The 17,035-nt window shown below is 31.3% G+C and overlaps 1 long non-coding RNA gene across 2 annotated transcripts; it reads right to left on the bottom strand.

Annotated features, from left to right (window-relative positions):
- Positions 1-291: 291 nt before the first annotated feature.
- On the bottom strand, positions 292-15,010 carry LOC148619781 (uncharacterized). Of its 2 annotated transcripts, none has more exons than XR_015921650.1 (3): positions 14,948-15,010; positions 13,341-13,854; positions 292-629 (listed from the first exon to the last, which is right to left on the bottom strand). It is a non-coding gene; the product is annotated as an uncharacterized LOC148619781 (long non-coding RNA). The 2 variants fall into 2 exon arrangements; XR_015921651.1 differs by lacking the exon at positions 292-629 and adding an exon at positions 5,765-6,386.
- Positions 15,011-17,035: the final 2,025 nt, after the last annotated feature.

The following is a 17,035-nucleotide window of genomic DNA, read 5'->3' as shown; positions in this document are numbered from 1 at the left end:
TCTTTCATGCTAAAATTTCGGGGAAAATAACAAAATTTACAAAAAGGTGGGGGGGGGGTTCTAAAATCTTCGGGCATATTTCCTGATGCGACATTGAGGATCAATGAATACTCATTTAAAACAAATGGCATACTAATTTGGGTCGCTGTGTCTTTTACAATTACAATAACTATAATGTATGCGTATAGAATAATGAAATTGGTTTGTTACTGCTAAGAAACAAGAATTATCTCGCTTTAACTGCAATCCCATGTTTTGTACTCCTAAGAGATTTCCTCAAGTCCTGTGTTTCTCAATTTTCAATTTCAAGTGATCTGATTCATCGAAATTTGAGTTGAGAAAAGATTTGAGATGGTTTATGATACCAGACCCTGGTGTTATTTAGAATATATTTCGTGATAAATATAGTTGTTCACTGTTATATATGAAAAGAGGATTTCCTAGGCTGAGTACAAAGTACAAACACAGGCCAATGTTATGAATCACTGTACCTCAATATTCCACAAACAATTAAAGTACATCTCAATGGAACATTCCTTTCTTCTAGACCCAACTTTCAAATTGTATTCTCAACGACAACAATCGAATGCGCCATAGACTATCAAAACGCAGGAAACGTTGTAAGTCTTCTGGAATAAAAATCCATGGCAATTATAACATCTTATTTTCTTTTTCTTTTGGTGTTTTAACAAATAAATTAGACAGAAAATGGCATATAAGCAATTGTAGACGCTTATCAGTTTCAATTGAACAAACTGCAGACAGTCTCATAAATCAAACAATAAACAAGTTTTGGAGATTTTATACATCGCAAAATTGGGATAAAGGATACTACAGATACTGTGAAGTCAGCCTCATATCTTGACCTACAAGAGATCGATGGTAAATAAAAGTTACTAACCGAATAACATGACAAACGCGAAGGCTTTTCATTCCGTATTTCTTCAGCACCTGCGTATGGTTTTCATATCACAACTCATACGCTACGCCGGAGCTTGCCGTAAATACGTACGTTTTTGTTTACTCCTTACAAATAGGCTTCTGGAACAGGGTTATTTTGCTTCAAGATTGACGTCATCACTACAGAAGTTTTATGGTCGTGATCATGAACTCGTAGATCGTTACGGTGTATCCATCTGCACCATGATAACCGATTTATTCAAAGTTTTCCTTTCCTCTTTGGTCTATCCCGGACTTGACTTCTTATGAGCAACTCGGCGGATGTTTCTGGAAAAAGCAAATGACGCTTACCCTACCAGTGCACCTGGTCCATGCTCCTAGTTGATTACTTTTGTAGACCTATTCATGTTTCCATTAGATGGCATAAAACAGAATTGTATATACCATTAATATAACTTTTTAAATATAGTTTGTCACAAATGATATCACATAACGAATCAAACGATCAACGTAACATTCAACACAAGACGATATTTTGATATTTTTTACGGTTACGATGCCATGTTATACTACAGAAGGATATTTTATTCTTCAGTAAAAAACATCCACCACACTGATACCATTTAGGGTTACAGTAGAGCGGTCATCTCTTGTCTTTTAGTACTGCACGATTCGATTATTTTATTTTCATAAACAAATTTAATGACTTCCATTACAATAGATTATATTACATAAATCTGAATGTTAAGGTTGAATTTTATATATTACTTTGCATTTTTTTCTTTTTATGCGCGTTGTGGTATTTCTGATATGTTATCTTTGATTTTGTGTCATGCTCCAATATTTTGGTGACTAAATTCTTTTTTAAAGTAGTTGAAGGTACAAAAATAAAAATGTTTCCACTCTCATAACATTTTTTTAAATATCTGAAGATATGAGGTTATATCCAGTTCTATACAAAACAAATCTACGAAGAGCAACTTTTCACTTGTGAACATGAGTGTACCATATCGGTTAAAATGCGCATGGTCTGAGCAATCATAGACATTTTGATAGAAAAAGATTTTTGTTTTTGTTTTTGTTTTTGTTTTCTTTATTCTTATTATTATTATTATTATTATTATTATTATCATTTATACATGCTCAGACTCTTAGCTAAGCAAAATAGTCAAAGTAACCTCGGCAACCACGCGGGTAGTTTTTGAGTTTAAAGTAAAATATGTGTACTTTTGAATTGAAAATAAGATGAGATATGTCCTCGCATAAATGAAATGAAAGACGCTACGTTCTTGTACAAACTATAGTGTTTTACATTTCAAATTCTTTGGTAACAATGTGACGAAGATAATCATCGAAATGTGCGATTTTCATTCACGTCTCATATCTGATCACCGAGACAAAAGTTGAATATTTTCTCTATTCTAAGAATTCTGTCTCTTAATGCACTGTTTTCATTTATGCATAAGGAAAGGTTTATAAAAAAAAGTGTAATTTGATTAAAATGAAACAATAAGAAGAGAAAGTATTATTAAAATTTAATGAAAACAATGGCACTCATAACGTTTTGTAAAGATCCTGTATAATATTGAGTCAATTACTGTGAACAAATATGATGCCAACCTTGTTAATCTGATATTTTTTATACTGAAATCTTATTCTAAATTTACTTTGTAGTATGTTTTAGCTTCTACCAAGAGGATTAGTAAATCAGTCTTGTAACTTTTGAAAGGGTTGATAAACAAGTATATATAAAGGCTATATCTGTTCAACGAAACACGATAAATATGAACCTTAACTATTAACAGAGTACATGTATAACAAGTTTGGTAATAACTCAAAATAGAAAAGTCTGATGGCTTTACAGACCCGGAAATAGCAAACTAAACACGAATCGATCTTTGCGTTTTCTACAGTAAAATTTCCTGTTCAAACAAATCGAGACCGAGACTTTAGTACAAGCCGTAGTGTGTCGCACAGTGGTTATCAGATAAAAGAAAGATTAAAAAACCTTCGATCCTTGTAAAATTATATGACAAGAGTTTTTGGTAATATCTTATTGTTTATACTGTAATTTTAAATTCCGTGTTCATTCTCAACAAATAAACAGGAATATAAAACTACAGCGCAATCAAATGCATTATGATTTTGTTCATAAAGAGGCCATTGGTTTGCATTACTAGAAAAAAATGAATAGCCGCTTCATCGTTTTCATCATAATGAGTCACCGAAAAATATCCAGGTATACTATAAACGCAGCAAAGTGCTTGTTTTGAAACTTTTCTATATTATTTTACTTTGTTCCAATATTTCTGAAAGACTAACTTTACTAATTATCATAATTATATTGTCTTTCTTCAATATGTTAAAAGTATTCTTATATGAAAAGCACATTGAATGCCCAAGCAGGTAGATCTAAAACTTAGAGAATATTCGAATAGCCTCAACGAGTCAAATTAATTGAATGTTTAGTTAACCAAAGGGAACATTTCGAATGTTGAACACACTTTCAGAGTTCGAGTTCCTTAATTGTTCTTTTATACTTTTACTGTGCCGACTTCAATTAGTACTGCGTTTGTTTAAAACTGCCTAATTAGTGAAGACTTAATGATAAATGATAAGGTTTCAGTTTTTTCATATCTGTTTTGACCCAAGCTGACCGTTTGGCTGACGAGTTCGAGCTATCGCAGGTCATTCTCAAAGATTTGTTACCGAACGGACCGACTTTTGATTTTTGTTTTCAATTTTTGTTTTGGTCAAGTCATTGGATTCTGTGAACTCCGAATAGTCTTTCTGATTTTATGCTTGGATATTGTTTTACCGAAATCCAATGTATATATGTGACATTTCAATAACATATAAAAAATATATAAACTTTTGTATAGAAAGGCCCTATCTAAGACCTATCTAAAATAACGTGGGTTTATTGAACTGATGATGTCAAAGACTGGCGACGATATCTTTCTGAAAACTACTGGAATCGAATTTAACTTTAAAGATATGTAAGATCATGTTACTAGTCAAGATCACTGAAACCCGTTTTTATCTGAACTCTACATTCAAAGCTCTATCAAAGATATGTTGTTTTACTTGCCATTGTCCTAATTTTCGGACAGGTAAATCGATGGCAAACAACGATTACACTATACCTCGGTTTTTTAAAAACATATCCGAATTAACCAGTTAATTACCTCCCATGTGTCGGGGGAAAAAGTCTAAAAAAAAGAACGATGAAAAAATCAATGTACAAGTGGTTGTATTTATCTGTTGACCTAAATATGTCAAGAACTTGACAAGAAATTGGTAATATATCAGATCAAGGCTCCGCCTTGTAACATGAAATCCAGAGCTGTCCAATCAAATACTGGAGCTCGTATAGTCATAAATTGATAATTGATCTGTAAAACGATTCAAGTGTGATCTGTTAAGAACATGAGGAATGTATGTCAGATAATGTAAATACACAAGCCAAGCGTAATGTAATTATGTGTATTACCATTGAGACCTAGAGCACTTTATTTGTACAATATAATACGCTGCATTCGTCAAAACAATGACTGGATGGGTAGATAACAACGGGTTCGCAAAACCCAATTGAGATCACTTTAAATTTTCATTATGTTGACATTTTGGATAAAGTTTGCATTCTATCTGTAAACGTGTTGTGTATTTGCATAAAGTGTTATTGTGCATTCGTTTGGATGTAATTACTCGCCTCGGAGATTATGCCATTCAATGATGAATTATAGTGGATTTTTCTACCAGATAAAAAGGTAGTGAATTCGCCATTTTTCTTGTCTACTTCTTAGCAACCAGTGATTGCGTTACTCTTTAGTCACGCACAAATGATATGTAATAGAAAGAACATATGACCTTTTGCCTCCACATCGAACCAGCTGGCGGCATACATAACTAGGTTTTTTGTTCAGTATATAAATGCCAATATAATTTAGGACACGTCTATCTTGCTAGGCAAACAATGATGTATTAGGTTAGGTAGACTGTATAAGGATATTGATTTATGCTAATATGTTAGTTACTTCTGACATATATAAAAAACTGTTAATGACAAAAGTTTAAACTCGACCAGAAGAATAAAATCGTTTTCTACACTCTTAAATGTAAATTTTGTAAAGGGGAGATAATTATTTTAAATAAAAAGAATAAAAAAGACAGGTATAATAAATCCAACTATAGAAAAATGGGCATTCACGTTAGCAAATTGTTCCAAAAGGATTTATGTGCAAGATAATGCTTTTTTCAGGGCGACCATAATAAAACATATTTTAAAGTACAAGCAAATCAAGATTTTCAGTTGAACGGTTGTATTGAAACTCAGTGGTGTGCATGAATAAAGAAATTAAATAGGGTTTCCTTGGAATATAAGAGGACCTTTTGAATGTTGCGATGGTATAGCAAAATATCAACTATTTTCTTATTCGCTTTTCTGAATATCTATAATTTTCCTATTTGAATATTACAACCATGTCTTAGATTTTCATACAGATGTATAATATACTCTTTGTTCTTGGTTAAGGCTACGAACAAGTTGATAGTTTGAAGATAAGATATGATAATGAAATATTAAGATATGTCACGGAGATAATAAATGCACAAGCAATTTGTAGAAAAAAAATCATCCAAATAGAATTTTTGTTAAATATTTTCCACTTACATTTCTAATGACCAAATATTCTATACTAATTTGTATATTTGCAAAGTTTTTTTTATATATGTATATACTAAGTTCACGATATACCTAATTTAATTTTCGTATAATTGTTAATGTTTAAATTATTATATGGAAAAATGCAGTAAAATTTTGTAATTGCGAGAAAATGCAAACACATTACAAGCCATGATCTTATGTAATTCTATTCCACGGAATCAAACAACAAATAAAGTACAGAAGTCAATACCTTATATATTTGAATTAAAAGAAAAGGATGATAAATAAAAGTTTGCAATGTAATAACCAAAGGTGAAATTTTTTTCAAAATATAGGTGTTACTTTTGTGGTGTAGCGAGCATTTTCTTCAATCGAATAAAAGGGAAATCGCTAAGTGTTACGTGGTATAACTACTAATTATAATGCTACTAATGCTTTTTCCTTGAACTTAATACCTGATGTACAATTAAATTATACTGTAATTTTCATTTCTACTTGTTCATAAAATACACACCTCTCATCATTTTACATCTAAAAATTTAAAAAACCATTAAAAATTGTTATAATGTAAATTTAGTTTAACTTTTACCAGAAATTGGTAGAGGTTGCTTTTATATTTGTAACTTGAGTGTTCAAAATCGTTCATATGATGGTTTCGTAGTTAATGCTTGGATCATGATATGTTTCTAGTTCCTCCTTTAGCAACGTTATTCACATAGCAATGTCCAAGTTAACATGAGGTTCTACAATTGTTATGTTGTAGACAAAATTGTGCTTGTTTCCCGTGCGTTATCATACTTTTATAGCGAATTGGTACAAACTGTAGGAATACAGAAAACAGACATAAAGTTAAATATTATTTAAAAAGTACAAATGTTTACAATAAGTAAAGATTGTTTGTGCTAGTGTTTACCAATCTTCCATCACATATAGTCCACGAAAATATACATCAACGGAACATACATATAGCATGACTCATTCTTTTTCTAATTTACTTTACATACTCATTTGACAACCTTTTAATGGATGCTTTAAATTTGTTTTCGGAAAAAATATTTTCTTTGCTAACTCGATAAAACCATGATTTTTTTTCTAAAAACCAAAACCAACTAATGTACTATCCAGTTCATCTTTCGTGATATCACTTCTTTTTAAATGTTTTATCAACATTTCTGTCCTTTTTACAAAATCTGATGTGTTATGTATGTCTCTTCATCGTTTAGATGCCTATGAGGAGTTGCAATTTATTTGTATAATGTAGAGTTTTGCGCACAAAACAGTGTGGTGTTTTATATCCATGTATGGAATTTAGTTTGCAGTGTATTGTTTAGATGCTGAGTTTCACCCTCGGCTTTTAGTGGTGTTTATGCTAATCATATCTTTGTGTGTACTGTTTTCATTTGTTGTCTCTTTGTTGTTTCCAACATTGTTTTGTCCAAGAACTTCCGCTCCATTATATCTTACATGGTGCTTCTTCTTGTAGTATGGTACCCTCATAATGTACAGAAATATTATCTAGTTTTTTTTTCACTTATCTAGAAAACTGTTCATTAAATGGAAGTATTCCATGCATGAATCTTCTTTAAATCATATGTAATTCATAAATTGTAAAAATTTCCTTTGGCAAGACCAAAAATAGATAACAAACATTGTACTTAACTGAAGAAAATCGTTAAATTGATAATTAAACTTACCTTTTACGACCAAACTTAAGTTGCTACGAGGGAAGAAATTAAGACTAAGCTAAATTATAACAAAGAAACGCAAACAAATGACAAAAAAATAGAAAAAAATAGAAAAAAAAATATTTGTTTGGATTTATGTTTTTGTTTTGTAATGGTTTGTTTTTTCCACTTGTGTAAGTATTCAGTTGGTTTCTTTTTTAATTTGTGCATTTTTTTCTTCTTAGAACCGCGTGATTAAGACTTCTGTAATACCAAAACTATTCTGAAGATACGATATTGTGACCCGTTTTGTGAGGTATCTTTTTAATTCTAAAAAATAAATGAAGACACTTAAATGAAAATATATTCTCCTCGGTCTTGAAAAAAAATTACTAATGCAAGGTAACTTCATTTATTTATCTTGCCCCATTTCAGGTTTTAAATTTAACATACAGTGCGTCCATGCTTTTATAATCCGGTTTAACCCAAAGGTCAAGTGGGAAATAAACAGAAATAAACCGGATATGATTAAATGTTTCAAGAGGCCAGCATAGTAATCGTTAACCTGAACACCAAGCACGCGGTCGGTTGTAAAGTTTAAAACTTAGTTATAATATAAAATGTTTAATTTGGCTTATCTTAATATTATATTGGAAAAGGAAAATTCATTGCTAAGTTGACCATTTTATATTTTAATCACGAATTGTTGTTTTGTAAAACCACTTTTGTAGTCTTAGGAAAAAAAGAAAAAAACAAAACAGCCTCGGTTTTGATAAGGCAAAACAAATAATATTTCTGTTTCTTGCTATGCTACCCTACCTACCCTACTTTTTTGTGCCCACCATAAACATTTTATGGCCATGTTGGCTCATGTATGTAAAAGTCTAGATTGTGTCCCCATTAACGAATTGTAAAATGTTTTTGAAAAATAAAAAAAAATCCCTTCCTACCTATGCTATTTTTCTTGCTAGTAACAGGAAACAAGACTATTATTTTTTGTGTCTAATGGCATTCACCAAGACATATGATAAATGTAAATAAGGTGTTTGAAATTAAGATATCATATTAAATTGTAATTTTGCAATCATAGGTTCGTGAAGTACAGTGATAGAAGAATGTTTTATTTCAGTTTTATGTGAACTAAAAAACATATTCCGAACATGAAAGCACAGAAATAACTATAAGCAAAGTGGGAAGAAAACGGAGAATCAACATATTGATCGCAAGTTCAAGCAGAATTTAAAAAAAAAAAGCACACTAAAAGTTTTGTAAAAGTATTGATCCGTAAACATACTTTATCATTATTTGAGACTTATTTCCAGTTCCAATTTTTAAAAAAATAAACAAAAATTATTTGATAAAACATATTGTTGCTTTACCCTTTGGTTTACCATTTATAAAATAAGAAAAAGCCTGTATCTCTTTCCCGTTTATGCCTGTTTCACATGTACATCAGTTGTGTAGAAACTGTGATACTTTAAATGCATTTTATATTTTTTATACAAATGTTCTCGTCTATGAATAGTAAGTTTTCTTATAACATTAATAAAAAAGGATGTTGATAATTGAATTTTTGGTCTTTTATTATGCCTTGCTACAGCTTATATATAACTCAAACTTCTAATGCATTACAAAACATTTTTGCGCCAAAAAAAATCCTAAAAAGGTAAATGATACTATTTTTGTACTCTGATCAATCAAATAAACCGAAAAGTTCCCTTGTGAATTTGTTGAGCTAATACTGTTATTTTTTAAAGTTTTGAAATCGGCATCAAATGCCATATTGAAAATGGTCTCAGGATAGGGCTGTATATAGATCAAAGTTAAATGATACCGGCATATGAGTGTCACTATAAATAAATCATATTTGAATTATGAAGTTCACGCAAAATAGTTCGTGTAATAGTATATCAATAATAGTTAAATATATGTGAAATGCAGAATGCCCAATAAAGGAATACACAATTAATGAAACTTTGGTGCTTTAATAAAGACCAATACAACTTAAACACATTTTTAATTGTTCGTTGAAGCTTTTAATGTATATAATGTTGTGTTTCATTGGGTTAATTTGTATCAAAACTCCTTTTTTCATACTTTTAATTTCGACAATAAAATGAAAACTATTATCATTATAAAAACAAGAGTTGTATGGGTTTGCATGTTCACTTAAAATACGTGAGCTATTTCTGGGTGAGGGTAAAATGCAGTAAAAAGACGATGTTTGTAATGAGTGAGAGTACTTTTATTACAAAAGGGAGTTAATATTTTTTTCAAAGACCTTATTACATCAGGAACAAGTCATGACACATAATAAGCAAACTAAAGCTAAACGATAGAACTGGTTCGAGCAATTTCTCAATTACATAGGAGTGTTGTAAAATTACGAATACAGCGAAAATCTGTGGAATGAAGTAATACAAAGAACAATATATATATATACTTAAGTTAAAGTAATACAAACTTGTTCGCCAAGCTTCAACCAAGTCAGTGAAATATTTTTTTTAATACTTGAGACCACTAATACTCATGAATGTCTAATTTATTTTTTTAATACTTAAAATTTATTTTGTCAGTCATTAATCATCCATGCTGTCTTGAACGCCGAATAATTCTTTTACCACCTATAGACCAGCACATTTTTATACTCAAATTATTTGTTACATTTTAAAAAATCCATTGAGCAATTGAGTACCAAAGCTATGCGGTAGGGAGAAGCTTTACGGAAATCGACAAAATTCATTAACTTTTTCATCAATCAAATCACTCTTTTTTCAAGTCTAAATGCAACTTCGCGGGAATTAGCGTGCTGCGTCTTGGTGGCTTAAAATATTCTTTTAGTTTAACAAATCAATAATAACATTGAATTGACAATCTCCTTATGCTTTTGCAGGGCAGGTTTTATTGAGAAAAGTGATACAATTTGACAATTAAACTTAGTCTTTGTTGTTAACAAAAAAAATATCAATCGATGATATAAACTGTCAGTGTTAACTCGCAAGGTACCAGTTAGTGTCGGCAAAAAAATACGTATTGCTTAAAATGTGAAATGCTACGGACATTCTTTTATATAGTGTTCCCCTTCAAGTGAAAAATGACAATCTTTCACAGAAAACATTAAAAAATTATACATAAAATCATATTTGAAGTATAATTCGATGTATACGTTCCTTGTCAAATAAACACGCGCAAAACTGTCAAGAATGACATTTTGAAATTTAGTTCATTTCTTTGGTAAGTTTATCTAAACTGGGTTATTAGATTTGTTATAAATGGCGATGAGATTATTACTTATTATGAAAAGGATTTTGTTTAAATACATAGAAATGGTTTCCTTCAGCAAAATGTACAAAACATATGAATATAATACATAACTAAGACGCGCACAAAAAAGATTTAGCCTGTATTTCATCGTGAAGGATCGGGAGTAACAATTTATCAATATTTATATTCAAAGAGGATAAGTGGGGCATGAAAACCTCTTTTGTCAATAGCATAAGTAATCTGTGTTTAAGGATGCTGCAAAAGATCTTATTTGCCCAATATTATATTAATAATTAATTTTTTTTTAAATGTTTAGACTAGTATTTTTAGCTTGCATATTTTTCCAAATCAATTTTAGATTGTTTAACATACAATTTACAAAATTTGCCGATTTATCACCGGGCAATCAAACAATTTATTTCTGAAGATTGTAATAAAAAATAGTTTCATGCAGAATTTAAAAAAAAAGTTAAAAGTACGGCAAGTGCAAATACTGATGTTAAAATGACGTCATTAATTTAAAGTGTGCATTTGTTAGCATTTTAATATTTCAATATAACAATATTATATTGTAATTAGATAATAATTAAATAATAAGAAGGTAATAAAACGGTAAAAGATAAACATGTAAAGTAAGAAGGTTTTCTTACGTAGGTAAAAAGTTCTTTACTAACATTTTTATAGAAAAGCAAATGCTCAGATGAACATGCAAAGCAATGTTTTGTTTTGTAAGGAAGCAACCATTTATGGGGGGGGGGCTAGGATCACATTTTTCGTCCTGGATATATGTTTTTGTTTTGAGACTATCCTGACTTTTTATTTTTGATTCCAGTCCGTCATGCATCCTGCCTTTTTTCTACCAGAATGGTCATCCAGGATTTTTTTACCATATGCACCTATTCTGCCTTTCTTTAAAATTTAATTATAGCCCCCACCCCCTCATAAAAATCAAATGGTTGCTCCTTAACAACAGCAATGTCATGAAAGCCTAATAACTTAAGTTGTAAATTTGAATGTTGTACCAAACATTAACCAAATTAAAATTTAAAATATAAGGTCATCGATGAGTCAATGTTGTTAACTAAACGGAAAAGTTAAGCAAATGTCCAGCTAATGAGAGCAATTATGAAATCATTATCAAAATTATACACATAAAATATAATTAAAATCTTAGATTAACTATTATAATAACCCTTTTAAGATATGCAATGAAATTGTTAGAACGTTGTTACATCAAACTACGTTAAAGCGACGTGTAATTGAAAGTCGTATAAGCAGTGCCCTAAGTCCTGCATCATAAAATTATTTAAGTTTTTATAAGTGAATTCTGTAAATTTTTATAAGTAGAAGTAGTTTTTAAAAGGACATTCTTATGATTTTGCCTAGTATATAATAACAATAGATCATAGTTTAATTACGTAGTTCAATTGGCTTTTAGTTATTAATACGCTAATAGCAAAATTATACCCGTCTTATATCATTTATAAAACGTTTCCAAAATACTTGTATCTTTTGTTTTATTTCATGGTCGTATCTTCAATTGAGAAAAAAATATGGGGTTTTCTTGTATTTTTTAATGTTTTATGAAGGTTCTTGTGTGGTTGAATTATATATATATATAATTATATATATATATATATATATATATATATATATATATATATTATTATTATATATATATATAATTATTTCCTAAAGTAAGAATCGTTAGAAAAAATGGTATGTTTGAAATATTCTCAATGAAGGCTACTTCGGTATCAAGTTTGTCTTACAAGACGGAGATGCCAGTGTTAAAACAACATCAAATGATAGAATCATCGACTAAAAAATATGTGATTACGGTCACCCGACCGACCCTAATTTTATCGCATCGTCCCTAACTTTTTTATCGGCAATTTTCTGAAATTCCGGAAATTCCTGTTTTTTCCGTCACCGGTACTGGTATTTATCGTATTAAAAAACAATGGCTGCCAAAAATAAATTTTGAAAAATCCGACCTACCGACCCTATTTTTTTTAGCATGTGAAGTAAACACACACGCCTGCTCTTTCATTGTGAAACTGTTGATGATCATGATAGATAAACAACTCCATGAATATGGATCTCGCTAGATCTGTAAACATCAGCGATAGTGTACAAAAATGGTTCTGTCCTGATGTATATGGGTATAGTCAAAGGTCTAAAAATCAACAGCTGATGATACCAGTGAAAAGTGAAATGTTTGATTGCTGTGAAAGCTGGATGAGGATATACGGTAAGAAATTATGCCGGTAACATTTAGACTTGTCATAATTAAACTTTTAAAATCAAAATTTATATTAGTGTACATCGAGCGCATTATATTTGTGTTCGTTTATTGTCCCAGTTCATTTATTTTTACCAAAGAAAGTCTCAAATAGAAAAATTAACATTTCAAGGGTTAGAAATTTCATCTTGACGGCCAATTAAATCAAGTCATTTTTTTACATCCCAAGCATCCAAATAACTTTATGTATAAAGACATAAACCACCTGCTGATTCAAGTTCTACGATATGAAAGGTAGGTGTCTCGCATGTATATATAAACCTAGGAACCTAGGTACGGACATTCTGAATATGAGAATTCAAACTAAAAAGTACAGAAAGCTCAAGTAAGCTCAAGTAAGCTTAATTGTAATAATAATTTTCAGAACTACTGTTAAAAAATGGCCAGCACCATAAACTGACTGCATTTTTGCTATTCAAAGTGGCATTGCTGGTAACGCAAAATCAATCATATATGGAAGAATCACAACAAACCGACTCGATTAAAAAATGATGATAGGGTTTGGCAACAATCAAGTCTAGGAATCCATAACAATATTTACCTGAAACCTATTAGTGCAGTCTTTTTCAGCACACTGTCTGGTGGAACTGCGCCTTCTGTGTTATTTTGCTCGGTTAATATTTCCATGATTATTTGTTTTACCCTATTTTTTGTCCTAAGCCATTTGTAATAAATACTTTTCAATGATAACGAAGAAAGATTTCGTGACCAAGCATGCACGTCCCTGGTTTGAAAATGTTTCATAAGGAAAAGCCTTGATTAAATTCCAACTGTGTAATAGTAATTAACAGAAATGTTTATACGAGGGCCCAGACCCCCTGTCGTAATTTTGCCTACACTTCAATTTGGCCTCAGCTACGCGCCTGAATCAAGTTCCATTCTGGACAAATTCTTATCATGTGTCAAACATTGAAATGCAATAGGAGTTCCATCGTGAATCAAGATTGAATGGTGTGTTCATTATTGTCCAAATGTTCAGAGTTTGAAATCTGCTTTCGTATCATACTACACCCTCCGAACTTTGTTTTGTAAATTGTATCGATTTCTTTTTTTTTCTGAAAAGAAAAAGCACTGAAAGTTTCTTTCAAAGTAATATCAGCAAATGATTGAACAAGTGAGGTATAAATGAAAGATAATAACAAAATTACTGAACTGATAAAACGCACTGTTTCACACCCGAAATGCACCAAAAAAAAACAATAAAAGAAATTAAAGTTCCAAAAATTACAATAAGTTTTGAAGTATCTCGACAACAAAACATTTTTTGTTTTAATAAAAGATAAAGAAAGCCAGGAAATCCCGAGGTAAAGTGTAAACCCCAACTAAAAGGAATCACTTTGTGCTCATCGGGATACCAAATAGAAATATAACATAAACCTATCCGCCATTTTGGAAAAACTGCACGGAAGTACAAAACTCAGTCTATTTCAAATGGTTACGATGTTGTATGTGTTACATGAAACGAGACATTTTAAATAAAAAACTACTAGAGCACACCCGTGAAATCGCGAGCATTTAGGGCGTGGTTGAAAGTGTGTAAGCTGTTGTAGGATAAACTTTTGAAAAAGATTTTATGACTGGATAAATCCATGAATGTCTTGCTAAAAGTCATTTTTCAGAGAGAGGTGTGCAGACCTGTTAACGGAACCACAAGTTCATACGTTACACAATACATGATTTCACACTTGTCAACTTCCTCCGAATGACCCCAGATTTGTCTCCGAAAAGCCTTTTGACGTCAATGAAACAATATAAATTTAAATTGTGATGTCATCAATCAAAGCTGAAGGAGAATTAAGCACGAAAACAACGGGAAAGTATATTATCTTCGTCAAAGGCGTCCAAAAGTGTACATACGTCTATGTACCAAAGAGTAAATAATATTTTCATACTTAATGCTATTTAAGTTTTTATCCAAAATCAGAGCATATGCGATTTAATACAAGATTTGGTAAAAAAAAATTGTGTTTTCCAAAAGTAATTATGTCAATTAATATCAAAGCTTATGGCTATTTTAAAAACACAAGGATAAGAATGGCTTTTATCTTAAAATCCAAAACGAAATAGAAATCACACTTCTAATTGATTTCTATTATAATTCTTTCTGGATTATCTTTGTAGGCTATATGGAATATACATCCATAGGACTTTGATGTTCTTGAAAGGTAACTTCATCTGTACTTATGGAATAAAGTTAAAACAAAATTTACCCTCAGCTGTACCAATGGAATATAATAAAATCAAATGTAAATAATTCAATTTTGGATGTAACGTCTTTTCTGATTGGTTGACATAGACGTTAATTTACCATATGTTGTTTTGTTTGTCGATTTACTTGTTTAAAATTGATACGATTTTTTTTCAGTCGATTCAAAACAATGCACTTCTTTATAGATTGACAAAAATTTAACAATCATTCTTTAATGTTGTGCTGCTAAAGTGAATTTATTCCTTGAAACACGTGTACAGCACACATCTATACGATTGACATTTTACAGGCGCGTAGCTGAGGCCAAATTGAAGTGTAGGCAAAATTACGGCAGGGAGTCTGGGGGCCGCTTAAGGCCCCCAGCAGGTCCAAGGCGGAGCCCTGGTATGGGGTCCAGGGGGGCGACGCCCCCCCCCCCCAAGCTCCGCGGAGATAGCGTTTTAGAGCATCATTTATGCCTCTCCTGGATGTATTAAAATACAAAATTGACAAAATTAAGTGCAGGCAAAAGCTTTTTTGCCTAACGGCAGCTACGCGCCTGTTTTAAATAGAAATAGTTATGAAAAAACTGAAGAAGACACAAATGACAAATATTGAACTTCATAGCATGGTAATCCATTTTGAAATGTACAAGCATGCAATATTGAGCGCGTCAAATTATTTAGAACATTAAAAAATCAATCACCATATGTCCTCTGAAATAGTGTGACAAAGTCAAAATAAATGTGTAAAACGCGAAACTCTGTCTCATTTGATTCCTAAGAGTAAATAAGTTTTCCAAACTCAGTGCTACACTGAAATTCTAACTTAACATTTTTAAACCAATTATCAGTGCTAGGTAAAATTGTCTGTGAAAGGATGCAAGTAGTAACTTTACATGATTAAAGTTGTTGTCCAACTGACTCACGCAAAAGAATTAGCAGAATAGTGGGTTTGGTGGACAAAAACATCAAATTTGGTATGACGATCGGCTGCCTATGGTGTAATTCACTAATATAGCTATGGATTCAACTTGAAATTCCAAAGTGGCTGCATTTTTTTAGATTATCCCCAGAGAAAACAGTCTATAGTTCCACGTTTATCCATATATTAAAGAGTAATCAAGGGAACCAAGGTTATAGCGGTAGTCAAAAGAATGTAATCCAGGGACAAAGACCAGACATGGAAAACAGACATACACAACAAAGAACATAAAGTAACTAAAATCATACATACAAAGTAACAAAAGTAAATGGGCAACTCGGACTCTACTAAAAACTGGGAGCATGGACCAGGTGCACCGGTAGGGTAAGCGTCCTATAAAACTATAGTTATGCTATAATTACAAAATATAATGTAGCATTACTGATTACGTCATAATATGAAAATGTAATAATGGTGACATAGTGAGTTCCAAATGTCAGTTCAGCACTGTTTTGAATTACCTTACTAAAATTTAACACTTTTTTTTGGTGACATAGAGTATGTGGAAGTCTTTCTTGTATCACTGACAACCTTGATTTTAAATTCTTGATTCTTGATATATTCGGAACAAGAGACCAATAGATAAAAACAAAAACGGTCCAAGAAACAAAATAACAGCTTACTACATATTGCGAGCAGCCAAAAAACCACAGATAATAGAATCTGTACTAAATTGGACTCTTTCAAACAAAACCAGACTAGACCCAGAGTTATCTGTCTCAGTGCATTACCGTCTTCAATTAGACAATGTTTATTCCAATATAGTACGGTTAAGGGTTAATAATTGCTTCGGAGGTAAATCCCTTTTGTACAGTTGCAAAGACACTCGATCTCATACAAAACCGTTCTATTGCTGCGAAGGTAAAAGAAATCACAAAAAATATATTCAGGTCAGCAACATAGCACAACTGCATATACTATCACTATTCTTAAATGTTAATATATCCAGCGGAACACCGGATAAGGGATGAGCCGCCGGAATACGTCACATGTTCATGTTTGAAATTAAAATGTATATGATAAGAATAGGAATACCGTCAATACTAGTATCTGATAAAGCTGAA

The sequence above is a fragment of the Perna viridis genome, chromosome 4 (genome assembly GCF_037379345.1).
Source record: "Perna viridis isolate PV_CMFRI_1.1 ecotype Kerala chromosome 4, ASM3737934v1, whole genome shotgun sequence".
Classification (NCBI taxonomy): Eukaryota; Metazoa; Mollusca; class Bivalvia; order Mytilida; family Mytilidae; genus Perna; species Perna viridis.
This window is presented reverse-complemented; position numbering and strand designations above follow the sequence as displayed.